This window comes from Callospermophilus lateralis, chromosome 13 (genome assembly GCF_048772815.1).
Source record: "Callospermophilus lateralis isolate mCalLat2 chromosome 13, mCalLat2.hap1, whole genome shotgun sequence".
NCBI lineage: Eukaryota > Metazoa > Chordata > Mammalia > Rodentia > Sciuridae > Callospermophilus > Callospermophilus lateralis.
The window spans coordinates 50,797,272-50,809,721 of NC_135317.1; the positions used below are offsets into that span (position 1 = coordinate 50,797,272).

General features: G+C 41.4%; 1 pseudogene; it reads right to left on the reverse strand.

Annotated features, from left to right (window-relative positions):
* Positions 1–5,885: 5,885 nt before the first annotated feature.
* Positions 5,886–12,032, reverse strand: LOC143412058 (melanoma inhibitory activity protein 2-like; annotated as a pseudogene).
* Between the last annotated feature and the right edge of the window lie 418 nt (positions 12,033–12,450).

A 12,450-nucleotide genomic window follows, 5' to 3' on the forward strand; every position in this document is an offset into this window, starting at 1 on the left:
TGGGAGGCACACCTGGCAGCCCTGGAGGACCTGAGCCCTGCACAGATGCCTGCACTTGCCTCCCTGGGCAGGTGCTCTCTGGGTGGACCTTGGGTTTGGAGTCCTGCCATAAGCACTGGGAGCACTTGATGCCACATCCCCTGTCCAGCCCTGCCTTCCCCTTTCCCTGGCCTGGATGTCTGGTGCTAGGACCAATGGCCTAGCATATGGGGGCATTAAACAGGCTACAGAGTGAGCTTTAAGCTCTCTGCAGCAGAGACTCCATGCAGCCCAGGTCCAGGGTACACAGCTCAGGAACTGGGACACTGCGGCTTCTTCCCTGGACCTCTGCAGCCCTCCTCTCCACACACTTGAGGGCTCCCTGGGTACATGGGCTCCTCCCCTGTGGCCAAGATGAAAGCCACAGTGACTGGCGTTGCCTCAGATTGACCCCGTGGAGCAGCAGATAGGGAAGGCTCTGAGGTGGAAAGGGATGGGTAGGCCCTAGAGGCCATGTGTGAGAACCGCTATGGGTGCTGGGAGGGGGCGCCCTATGGCCAGTGAGGGGTTCTGTGGTCCCCCACCCTTACAGCCAGAGCCTGTGCCGATGTGAGGAATGTCTGGAGCCATAGGGTCACTGCTCCAGGGCAAGGCCGTCACAGGGTGGGACATTTGTGGTCGTCTCCTCCAGATTCATGTCAAGTCACCCACAGGAAGGCACAGGTGGGAGTTTCTAAGGTTGTCCTTGTTCTTCTGGTTCTGCACAGACTGATAGTTCTTAATCATTTGTGACTCTCAGGCTCCAGTACATGGTCAGGTTTGTGCAGAGTAAGAGGCTATGTTCTGGAAGGTGGACATGACTTGTCAGCTGAGGCCCAGCCCCTACCCCTCCAGTGGCCCTTTTGATAAGGTGACACTTTCCAGAGCTACCACTCCACCCATCCTGCTAGCCTGATCAGTAAGTTACGATGTGTACTCCCAGGGGTGTGCACCCAATGCCAGGCTGATTGCATGGTTGATGAGGGGATGGATATCTGAGGGGCACTGTTTGGCAGACCCAGGCTTGGTGATCAAGGACTTGGAGGGGCTTAAAGCATCTGGGAAGAAGGCCCATGGGGTCAGCCCAGTGGAGGGTGTCATGAACCACTTCTACCACCAGCTGCCAGGGTTCCGTGGCCACCTCCAGGACAAAGGCAAGAATGGCAGGTGTACCTAATCCCAGTCCTGTGGCCTTCAAAGGATGTTGATTTACTGGAGGGCAGGCAGTGCAGCCAGCTTGAGTGATTGACAAGAGAGTGAGCTGAGCCACTTCGGGCATGGAGTAGGCCTTAGCCTGCAGGCTGCAGAGGTCTTCCTCCAACACTCCTTTCCTCATCTGTCCAGGAGGATCCATAATGGTAGGTTTGTCTCCTGGATGGGGCTAAAAAATACTGAAAAGCCCCATCAGTCCACCTTGACTGGATCCCTGTTATTTTTCTAACTTAGGAAACTTGTTAACCAATCAGGGGGTTTCACGCCTTAGGGAGTCAAAGCCATAAATACAGCCAGGAGAGGAGAGTGAAGAAGGGTCATTACTCAGAACAAGTAAGTAGAGCACTGGAGAAGTGCCTAAGCAGTATGTCCTGGAACAAAGGAGCATGGGGATGTTACTGGGGGACCTATGCATGTTTGTGCTGGTGAACCTGTTATGGCCCACAGAGGTGGGCACATTCCTTCCCATGTGCAGTCCAAGGTCATGCTTTTTCATACATGGCATGTTTCCAAACGGCAGATGGTCACATGATGGTGCACACTTGTAATCCTAGTTCTTCTGGAGGCTAAGGCAGGAAGATCATAAGTTGGAGGCCAGCTTCAGCAAGTGAGCAAGGAGCTCAGCAACTTAGTGATATCCTGCCTCAAAATAAAATGTTTCATGGGATCATCACAGAGAGACAGAGGACACCAGGATTATCAGCAGGAAGCACTGTTTATTTGTGCAGATAGAGCCTCAGTGGATTCTTATTTAAAGTCTGAGCATTCAGTGTAGGGAGTCATAGCCACAGACATTCTTATTTTTTTTTCTTTTAGAGAAAGAGAGAGAGAGAGAGAATTTTAATGTTTATTTTTTAGTTTTCGGCAGACACAACATCTTTGTCTGTGGTGCTGAGGATCGAACCCCGGCCTCATCTTGAGCCACATCTCCAGCCCCCACAGACATTCTTATTAGTTTCATTTTACATCTCCCATATGAGATATTACACATTCCTGTTTGGGCAGTCTATTTCTATGCTACAAAGTAGCAAAAACATTACAATTTGAGTTGTGGAAGGCTCACAGTGATACTGATAGCCTTTCCTTTGTTCTGAGAAATCTCTACTACAAAAACAAAAGGTCTATTTTTCCATCTTCTAAGATCGTCTTCTATTAAGAACTGAGCAGGGAGGAAGAGCAGGAGGAAAAGATTAACATTAAACAGAGACATGAGGTGTGAGGGAAAGGGAGAGAAAAGGGAAATTCCGTGGAAATAGAAGGAGACCCTCATTGTTATACAAAATTACATATAAGAGGTTGTGAGGGGAATGGAAAAAAAAAACAAGGAGAGAAATGAATTAATTACAGTAGATGGGGTAGAGAGAGAAGATGGGAGGGGAGGGGAGGGGGGATAGTAGGGGATAGGAAAGGTAGCAGAATACAACAGTTACTAATATAGCATTATGTAAAAATGTGGATGTGTAACCGATGTGATTCTGCAATCTGTGTTTGGGGTAAAAATGGGAGTTCATAACCCACTTGAATCTAATGTATGAAATATGATATGTCAAGAGCTTTGTAATGTTTTGAACAACCAATAATAATAATAAAAAAGACATGAAAGAGAACTCTGAAGTCAATATGGAAAAATGTGAACATCTGTGAAATCTGGGTGGTCGGAACATGTCTGTTACATTATTTTCATTGCCTTTTACATATTTAAAATATTTTGTATAAAAATAAAAAATGTTTAAAATTGGAAAAAAAAAAAAAAAAAAACCCAAAAGGTCTGGGGATGTAGCTCAGGGGTAGAGCACCCCTGGCTTCTATTATCAGTACCAAACCAAAGCAAACCAAACAAATGGCAGATGCATTTCGTTTAAGGCAAAGAATTTAGCATTATAATGAATTAGAGTGAGTAAACTTTACCCTAGGTCACTTAGATCACCTAGAAGAGGAGCTGCTATCTTTGGCTGGTTTAAGCTGGTTCTTCCAGGTCTTTTCAAAAGAGCTGTTTCTGAAACAAAGAAACAACTTCAAGTGATGTTAGCAGTGAGCAGCTCTCTGACTGCAAACACAGCTGGCAGCTCACCACTGTGCAGAATGTTTCCTGGTAGAGAAAGGCCTGAAGTGGAGCAGAGCTTGACTTCTGGATCCCTTGGGGGATCCGCCTCCTCTTCGGCTATCCTAACCCACTCCCAGGCAGCATCTCTAGTGTCTGAGCTGCAGAGATCTTGAATGGCTTCCAAACCCAGAGGCTTTGAGCTGGATTGAACCCAGGACCTCATATGTTCTAGGTGAGTGCTCTATTGCTGAGTCACAACCCAGCCCTTAAAAATTTTTTAAACACAAATCGTTTACTCAATATCAATGCTCTCAGGTCCATAGCATATTTGAGGAATATTGATATCCCTGAATATAGGAATTTAACTCATTTCATTTAACTCATTACCATACTCATTTCCTCTATTGTAGAAGAGTAGATGCTGATCAATGCTAGGAAATATTTAAGGCCTTTGTTAAAACCACTATAAAATCAAAGAATCCCTGTAATGAATAGAACATTAGAAAATAATTCAGGTCTAATTGTTATTGGTTATCTATTTTTGGCTTGTATTTCTTTGATAATGGAGATATACTCATTTCCTTTTTAGATTAGTATTAGTAGTTATTAAAACATAATCATGGGCTGGGGTTGTGGCTCAGTGGCAGAGCATGTTTGAGGCACTGGGTTTGATTCTCTGTACTACATATAAATAAATAAGGTCAATCAACAACTAAAAAATGTTTATAAGTAAAACGCTTAATCATGTATGTATTAGTTTCATTCACTCATGATATATTTCTCCACATAAGTAATGTAAAAAAGACTATTCCTTTAATTATGACAGCTCAAATATTAGGAGGATTCTTCTTTAGTTGTGGGAATTTTGATTTTTACAATAACAGCCTAATTATTTAGGTAAAGTACATATAAATATGTACTGTATATATGACTTCATTTTTGGACTTAATACTTCCTTATTTTTCTATAAATTGCCAATTTTTTTTTATGGACACAATGTCTTTATTTATTTTATTTATTTTTATGTGGTGCAAAGGATCGAACCCAGTGCCTTACATGTGCGAGCCAAGCGCTCTACCACTGAGTATAACCCCAGCCCCTATACATTACCAATTTTAAATATTATTTTATTTTATTTAACTATCATTTTCAGAGCTGTAAACAAAGTTGGAACCTGATTCAATAAATTGTGTCATATTTATAAGGGCCTTTCAGGTTTTTTTCTTCTGAAGCTATAACTTTTTCTAGGACTGTATCATGGTATTTAGGCATTTCAGGTCTGTTTTCAACCTGAAATTACCTTTTTTCCAGTTTCTTGCTGTTAAATATCAACAATACTAGCAACTATTCTCCCGTAGTAGTTAGGGCAGAAGTAGTTCTGGATCAACATCAGTGGGGCATCATCAGTCCATTTTATACAGACCATGGATATAGACTGCCATCTACTCGTTTAGATCGAGTAATGTTTTATGCTGGAAAGTGAAAATTATTTATAGGATTGATTTAACAACCAGTGTTACTCTTAAGGGAAAACTGATTAGATTTATTGAACTTGTAGAGTTTCTTTCTCAAGGCCCAACTTTTTTTTTTCTCATTTAAATTAATTGTGGGCTCAAGTATCATTGAAAGTCTTCACTGGCCATTAATTGTGATAAAGCTGCTTCTTATATTTAAGAAGAAAGTTATATTACTGCATTTATTTTAATCTAAAATATATATTCTTCACAAAAAACTGAAGAGCATATTTAACACTTGAAAAAACTTTAACCACTAATTCTTAATTAGGGTATTTTTAATAAATGTTCTTTCTTGGTCTCTATCAGGGAAACATTGTTTGAAGTGTCCTCTCTGGATTGGTGCAGTTTTGCAAATTGCTACTTATTTGCAATGATATAAAAATTGAGAGTAAGAACTTCAAACATTTTATAGTAGTTTAGCAGAGTCATTTTATGACTATCTCCTATTTCCATGACATGTTTAGTTGTGTTTTCTGGTTTACTGTTAATATGCTCTAGTTATTCTTTTTTTATGGAAAAACTAGCTGATTTCTATTATTATTATCAATGCCAAAAAAAGAGTTTAAATCAATTAAGATCTTTCATTAAGCATAAAGTTACTTTCAAATTTGTTACAATCACAGTAAATATATTTCTTTGTATAAAGGGACACCCTTTGATTGGAGTTTAAAATATCCTCCACTGCAAGATTACATATATAAAACTCTGTTGCTCATATAATAGTGGATTAATCAAATTAAATGTTATACTCTCTAGAATAAGATAAAATGGAAATGATTTCTCATAAGATTCATATATAAACCATCTTTATTTACAAAATGTTACCTTAAGAATTTATAATTCCACTAAGCTTCAATTGGAGCAAAAGTGTAATCACTTAAGTAAAAGCAGTTACTTAAACTAAAAATTAGAGATACATTACTTTTGAAAGCAGATAAAAAATATTATCAGGTTTCTTGTTGTGCTTCTGGATGTTCAGTAGTAGGCTCACTGAAGGTGGAATCAACTCTGAAGGGAACTCACTTCTACTTTCAGAATGAGGGAGTGGGAGGCGGGGAAAGAAATCCAGCTCTTGTGGGGAGATAATGAGGAAATCACCTCAGTCCCATTGGGAATGGAGGGGGTGGTGGGCCCGGTGGAAAATAATCTCGAGATGCTCCAGACATGTTTCCTGGAGGAGTTGGAGGAAAAAAAGGTCCTCTTCTCTTGAACTGACTCCTTGGATCCACTGGAAACAATGGACCTCTGATTAGAGGGAGAGGTGAGAAAGCAAAGCCAGAGCCAGTTGCTTCGTTTTCAGCAGGGAGAGATGAATCAGGCCCATTGGAATTACCAGGATTGAATCTGGTATCATTTCTACTGGATCCCATTTCTGAAGATGTAGGTCCATCCATTTTATCCAAAGGTGGCATAGTGGAACTTCTGAGCTCTGCTGGTCCAGATGGTCTACCAGAATTAGAGTAACATCCGTCTTGCCTTGGTAGAGGAAGCTGTGGATCAGAATATGGTTGGCCTGGTGGAGAGATAATTGTCCTATGGGCCTGTTCCCATGGAGGTACCAGGGGCCCCGTGTCAGAAGGTGCTGAGGATCAGTTAACTTATCACAGTTTGACTCTCTTCTTTCATTGCTAGTTGGACAGTCCAGAGGATTCTCTGGGCTCCTTGAACCTCTTCCTCCTCCCACTGGCACCAAAAGTGAGAGTATGAGTGGACCCTTATTTTCCAAATGAGAAGGACTTGTTTCACATGAAGGTGGACCCAATGGTGAGGGACCATTTGGGGAATTTGCTCTGCCAAAGGCTGTATTTGAAACATCAAGTGCAGAATGATCTTTTTCTGCAAGTTTAAATTTGAACTCCATTTTAGTTAATTTTTGTCTGGGGTGAGCATTTTGTTTCCTTAAATCATTGAGGTATTTCTCAGCACTCTGAGCTGCCAACTCATTACCATGTGCTTTTTTCTCATAGTACATAATATGCCCCTGATATAAATGAATGGTTCTCTCCAATTCTTCTTCAAGATCTTTGGCTCGCTTTCTATAGGTCTCCAGCGGTTTAGTTGTATGGCTGATCTTTTCTTCCACTTTGGAAAGTTTCTCCTCTTGCTCTACCTGGTAATGTTCCTCTCCTATTAATTTCCTTTGGAGTTCCATTACATTTTCTTGATATAGTTCCATGATGACTTTAAGTTTCTGCTGAAGATTCTGATTCTCACTCTCAAACTGAGTATTTTCTGCTTGCAAAGATGCTTGTTGTATCTTAAGATTTTTAATATGTTCTGTAAGGTCTTCCTTTGGTTTACCTACTTCAGATAATAAAGTAAAAAATTGATTTCTTTCTCTTTCTATGGTTTTAAAAGAGGCCTTTAACTTAGAAACATAAACCAGTTTCTTCAAAGCCCCTTTTGGCTGATCTTCTAAGTGAGCACCAATTTCTGATTCACTCCCCATTTCCAACTCCAAGTTACCACCATCTGTTAGGACTTCTCCAAGCACAGGAGCCCAATTTTTTATCTGCAGCAAGTGTTCAGTCAGGGACTTAATGTGATTTACTTTATCTCTTAGAACTTGTTCTGCATGTACTTTAGAGTGTTTCAATGTCATTTTCTGTTTATTGAGGCCATTCACTTTTTCTTTCCATACTTCAATGTCTTCTAAAAGCTGTTTCTGACTTTCCTGAAGTTGGGAATTTTCATTCAAAACCTCTTTCATTGCTACTGTAATCTCTTTTGCATTCATTTGAAATATTCTCAAGGCTGTTTTAGCTTCAGGTATTTGTGATCTGAGGGATTTTTATTAATCTTCTAGGGACTTAACCTTTTTGATATATCCGCCATCAATTCATCCTGTTGAGAATGTTTAGTTTTCTCTTCTTTTAGCTCTTTTTCTAGAATGTTGCTAGTAATTCATTCGCAGGTCAGCATGAGAAAGAAAGAAGAAACAGAAGAAGCCAAGCAGCAGCAGAAAAAAGTCCTTTATTGTATACAGCGATCTTTTTATAGTATTGTGAACAAAGAAGGCAGCCGTCCAACAGCAATAAATCAGGTCTTTAGCTAGTTAAACATGGCGTACAGAAGTCTTATTTTCTAATCAGAAGTGACCTGCTTCTCATGGCTTAATCTACTCTTGGCCTGGAGCATACTGAGCTCTGCTCTTTGTTAAGAATAGATAAAAATTTTCTTAGTGCCCTCCTAGCCCACTTGGCAGAACATCCATTTGTGAGCAAGTCCTCCCAAGGACAGCAGACACCTCGTTTTCAAGCTGTCCACTGTAGCCTTATCTAAACCTTGAAGGAACCTCTTGTTTGCAAGTAAGCCCCAACAAAGACAACAAAATATCTCATATGCAAGCATGATTTGCTGTCACCTTATCTAGACCTTGACAGAATATACCGTTTGCAGGCAGACTCCATCAAGGACAATAATAATTACATTTTCAAGCTCACAATCACATCTGATTCTCTACACTAGAAAGAGTATTTCATCCTTAAGTTTAGATACAGACCTATCCAGGTTTTCATATATTGCCTCCAAATTTTCTGCTTCTATTGACTCCTTCTCCAAAATGGCATCCTTTAAAGATGACTCTAAGCCTTCATACTCTTTTTGAACAAGGTTAACTTTTTCAAGTAGTTCACATTTTTCTTCAGTTAGTCCAGAAACTTTTAGAGGAAGCTCTTTTTCTCTTCTCATGTAATGCCTGCTTCTCACAGACTGATAACTTCTCCACAAAAACAAGAGAACAACAAAAAATCCAATAGCTGTACATATCACCAACTCCCACGGACAGCCATAAGGACTAGGGTGTGTTTACATGTCTTCAGACAATGCACACCACAACCCTGCTTACTGCTTCCAGGACCACCCCCAAGTAGAGCAGCTGTTGCCCTCCACCATGCTAAAGCTACTTTGGCTATTCCCTCCACAACCACACCATGCCCAGCCACGCCTAAACAAGCTATGGACACTCAGGCCTTTGGTCAGGAACATACCTGCCCCAGGCAACGGAACAGACCATTATGAACAAGGAGGTGGGGGGGTGGAGCTGTGGGTATGGGCATGGGGAGCCCTGATCATGGGCTCCCAGGGACCTAGCACACTCACGCTGCCTGTCAGGGAAGTCATGGCCCCTTCACTATGCTGTGCATCTTGAAGCAGCACCGGTTCAAGCCTGTCCCAATCAAGCCAGAGAGTAGTCCTCTCCAGGTCACCCACCTGTTGGTTTGGTTTAGGCCAGGCCAAGGCAGAACTTCTATACAGTCATAATATCACCCAGTTTGATGTCACTAAAATTCTAAAGCTCTATAATTTTTAAAGAGCTAGTACATCATACATTTATATTTGTACCATTTGACCTTGTGTTTTAATGACTCATTCCTTTTCCTCCCCTCTTGTCCCCTCTCCTTCCTTCCTTCTTTCCTTCCTTCCTTCCTTCCTTCCTTCCTTCCTTCCTTCCTTCCTTCCTTCCTTCTTCCCTTTTCTTTTCTTGCAGTGTTGGGGGTTAAACTTCAAGGCCTTGTAAATACTTGGCAAGCTCTCTACCACTGAGCTACCTTCCAGCCCTGTTGACCCTTTCTGCAGAAGTAATCTGAATTTTTTCCATAGGTAAACTATGTTAGACTATTTTAAAGTAATTTTAGAAGAGTTGCAAACATGGGCACAAATCAGTTTGATAAGTTATTTTAAAATAGTACAGCATAGCTAATGTTCCTAAAAAGAAGAAGCTTAAAACTTGAGTTGGTTTTCATGTCAGTTTTTATAGCATACTATTTATTTAAGAGTCTTTAAAATCTGTTTTCAGATGTTCTTTTCACTTGGATTTAAACACTTCTAAGCAAGCTGGTCATCATAAATATATAGCAAACAGAAGGATAAGATCAGTGAGATCCTGCCTCAAACAAAACAAAATAAAATGTTGCATGGGATTCTCACACAGAGACAGGGGACACCAGGGTATTCAATAGGAAGCAGTGCTTATTTGTGTGCTTCCAGCCTTAGTGGATTCTTATCCAAAGGCTGAGCATTTAGTGTAGGGAGTGATACCTTATGTATTCTGGTTAGTTTCCTTTCACATTCTAGCCTTTGTCTTCATATGAGGTAATACACATTCCTGTTTGGGCTTTCTATTTCTATACAACAAAGTAGCAAGAAGGTTCAAAACTGATTTCCCAAGGGCTCACAATGATACACGTGGCATCATATTCTCTTTCCTTTGTTCTGAGAAATCTCTACCACAAAATGTAGGTCAGTGGTAAAGCACCCCTGACTTTTATTCCCATACCAAACTAAATAAATGGCAGATGCACTTAATTTAGGGCAGAGAATTTAGCATTATAATGAGTTATAGTGAGCAAAATTTACCTTAGATCACTTAGAAGAGGAGCTGTGTATCTTTGGCTGGTTTAAGCTGGTTCTTCCAGGCCTTTTCTGAAGAGCCGTTTCTGAAACAATGAAACAACTTCAAGGGCTGTTAGCTGAGCAGCTTTCTGCCTGCAATCACAGGTGTTCCTAAGTTCCTGCTTGGCAGCTCACCACTTTTTCCTGGTGGGGAGAAAAGTCTGAAGGTGGGCAGAGCTTGACTTCTTGGGGGATACCCTTCCTCTTAGGCTATTCTAATCAACTTCCTGGCAGCACCTCCAATATCTGAGATGTAGAGAGTTTGAGTGGCCTCCAAATCTAGATCTTTGAGACCTAATCCCAGCCCTCAACACACTCCACATTCCTTGGTTGTTTCCTGGGGCAGCTCAAGGCCCTGATTTTGGAGGGTTTCACTTCCATCTCATCTCTGTGCCCTCCAGTGCACCCAGGGCTTCAGTTGCAGTACCTAACTGGGCGCAAGGTTCTTCAGGCAGGAGCTGCAGCCTTCCTGGTGGGCTGTCTTGACCTTGACCCTCAAAGAGGGCAGTGCCTCTGGGGCTACTTAGTGGACCACCTTTGTGTTACTTATGGGGTTGAGTCTTAGCCTTTGTTGCCAGAGTTGTTTCTCCCTTGGATCTCCCTCCCTGAGATATTTAGTCTTTGATTGAGGGTGAAGGCTATCTAGTTGGCAGCCAGTTGCTTTTCTCACTTCCTCTGCCCACTGGTGCCAGAATGAACTTTGTCTCTCACAGCCCATTGCCCAAGGCACAGGTAATCCAGGAGGCTTTGAAGGTCTGTGCTGTGGGAATGGGTGGAGCCACTGTGCGTTCTGCAATGTGGGACACTTGTTTTGAGAGGCTGAGTGATGAGAGTCTCCTGCAGATTTTCTTCTAGACCACCTTGACAATGGGGTTGTGATGGATGCAGTCAGGAATTCCTTTATATCAGCTGTCATTTATGGCTAGAGACTGACCTAGAAGTCTGTAGTCCTGGGACCAGAGAGGAGGAAGCAGATTTGGGCATATTATTGAATAAGGAAATTGCTGGTTAGGGGTACAAAGAGTGTGGGGAAGGTTGAAAACACCTCTCTAGACCTTTCTGGAACACTTGGTGAGAGATGCCAAGAGGAGAGGCAGGGCTCCTGACCCACCAGCTCATGAGCCATCGCTGCTCAATAGCCATAAATTCAAAGCCACATCCTCATGCAGTGCTGGCCTCTAAAGGGGTGACTGGAGCGCAGAAGGCCAGAGCTGTCCATGTCCGAGTGGGATGGTTTCAGGGTCCAGTGATTTCAGGCTTGGTGGCCACTCATTGGTATGTTTCCTGTTTTGCTGTGCTTATGAAGTAAACTGCTATAGACATTTGTGTGCAGTTGTGTTTTGTTTCCTTCATTTTTATTACAAGATTTTTTTCAATAAAAATGTGTTTATATGCTTGAGAAATGTTAAAACTTTATTAAGATAAAATCATATACTTTAAAACTCCCTAAGGAATTGTAAAGAAATGGGGACTTTTCTTCATTTGGGACATTTTCCTGAGTGATGAGATCAAGCATTGACAGGATGGTGTGAGAATTAGCACAGGAAGAGAAGAAAAAAAGAAAAGTAAGAATCCAAGAACTTCTTGGTACATAGATCATCCTTATATCTGTTTCCTGTGGCTGCTGTGACTTTGTACTATAAGCTGGACAACTTAAAACAATAGGAATTTATTGACTCGCACGTCAGAAGGTTGGAAGTTGGAAATTGAGAGGCTGGAGGGGTGGGCTCCTTCTGGAGGCTCTGAAAGAGAAACTGACTCATGCTTCTCTCCAAGCTCCCATTGGCTGCCAGCAAGCCTTGGCTTTCCTTGTCCTGCAACAGTGTGACTCTGATCTTGGTCTCCATTGTCACTTGACTTTATCCCTCTGTGTGTGTGTGTGTATGTGTGTGTTTATCATTTTCTTGTAAGGTCACCAATCATATTGGACTAGAGTTATATTTATTTCTTCTACAAAGTTCACATGCAGACTTAAAATGAGATTTGGACTTCACCTTATCTTTTTGGAGAACACAGTTGAAACCACAAGTCATTTTTCTTTGGGAGAAAGAATTAAAATTTACTCCAGAGTATTACTGTAGTTATAGTCATGTAGTTTGTTGGTTACTGAGTTAATAAAAACATTTCAACTTTCCTTGATAGAATATATCCACCTCTCAATTTTGTTGCCTTTGAAATAACTCTGAGCTCCAATAGCCTCATGGTATGCAAGGACTCCATGCCATAAACTAAAAATATATCATCGAGAGAAAATAAGGGAAAACT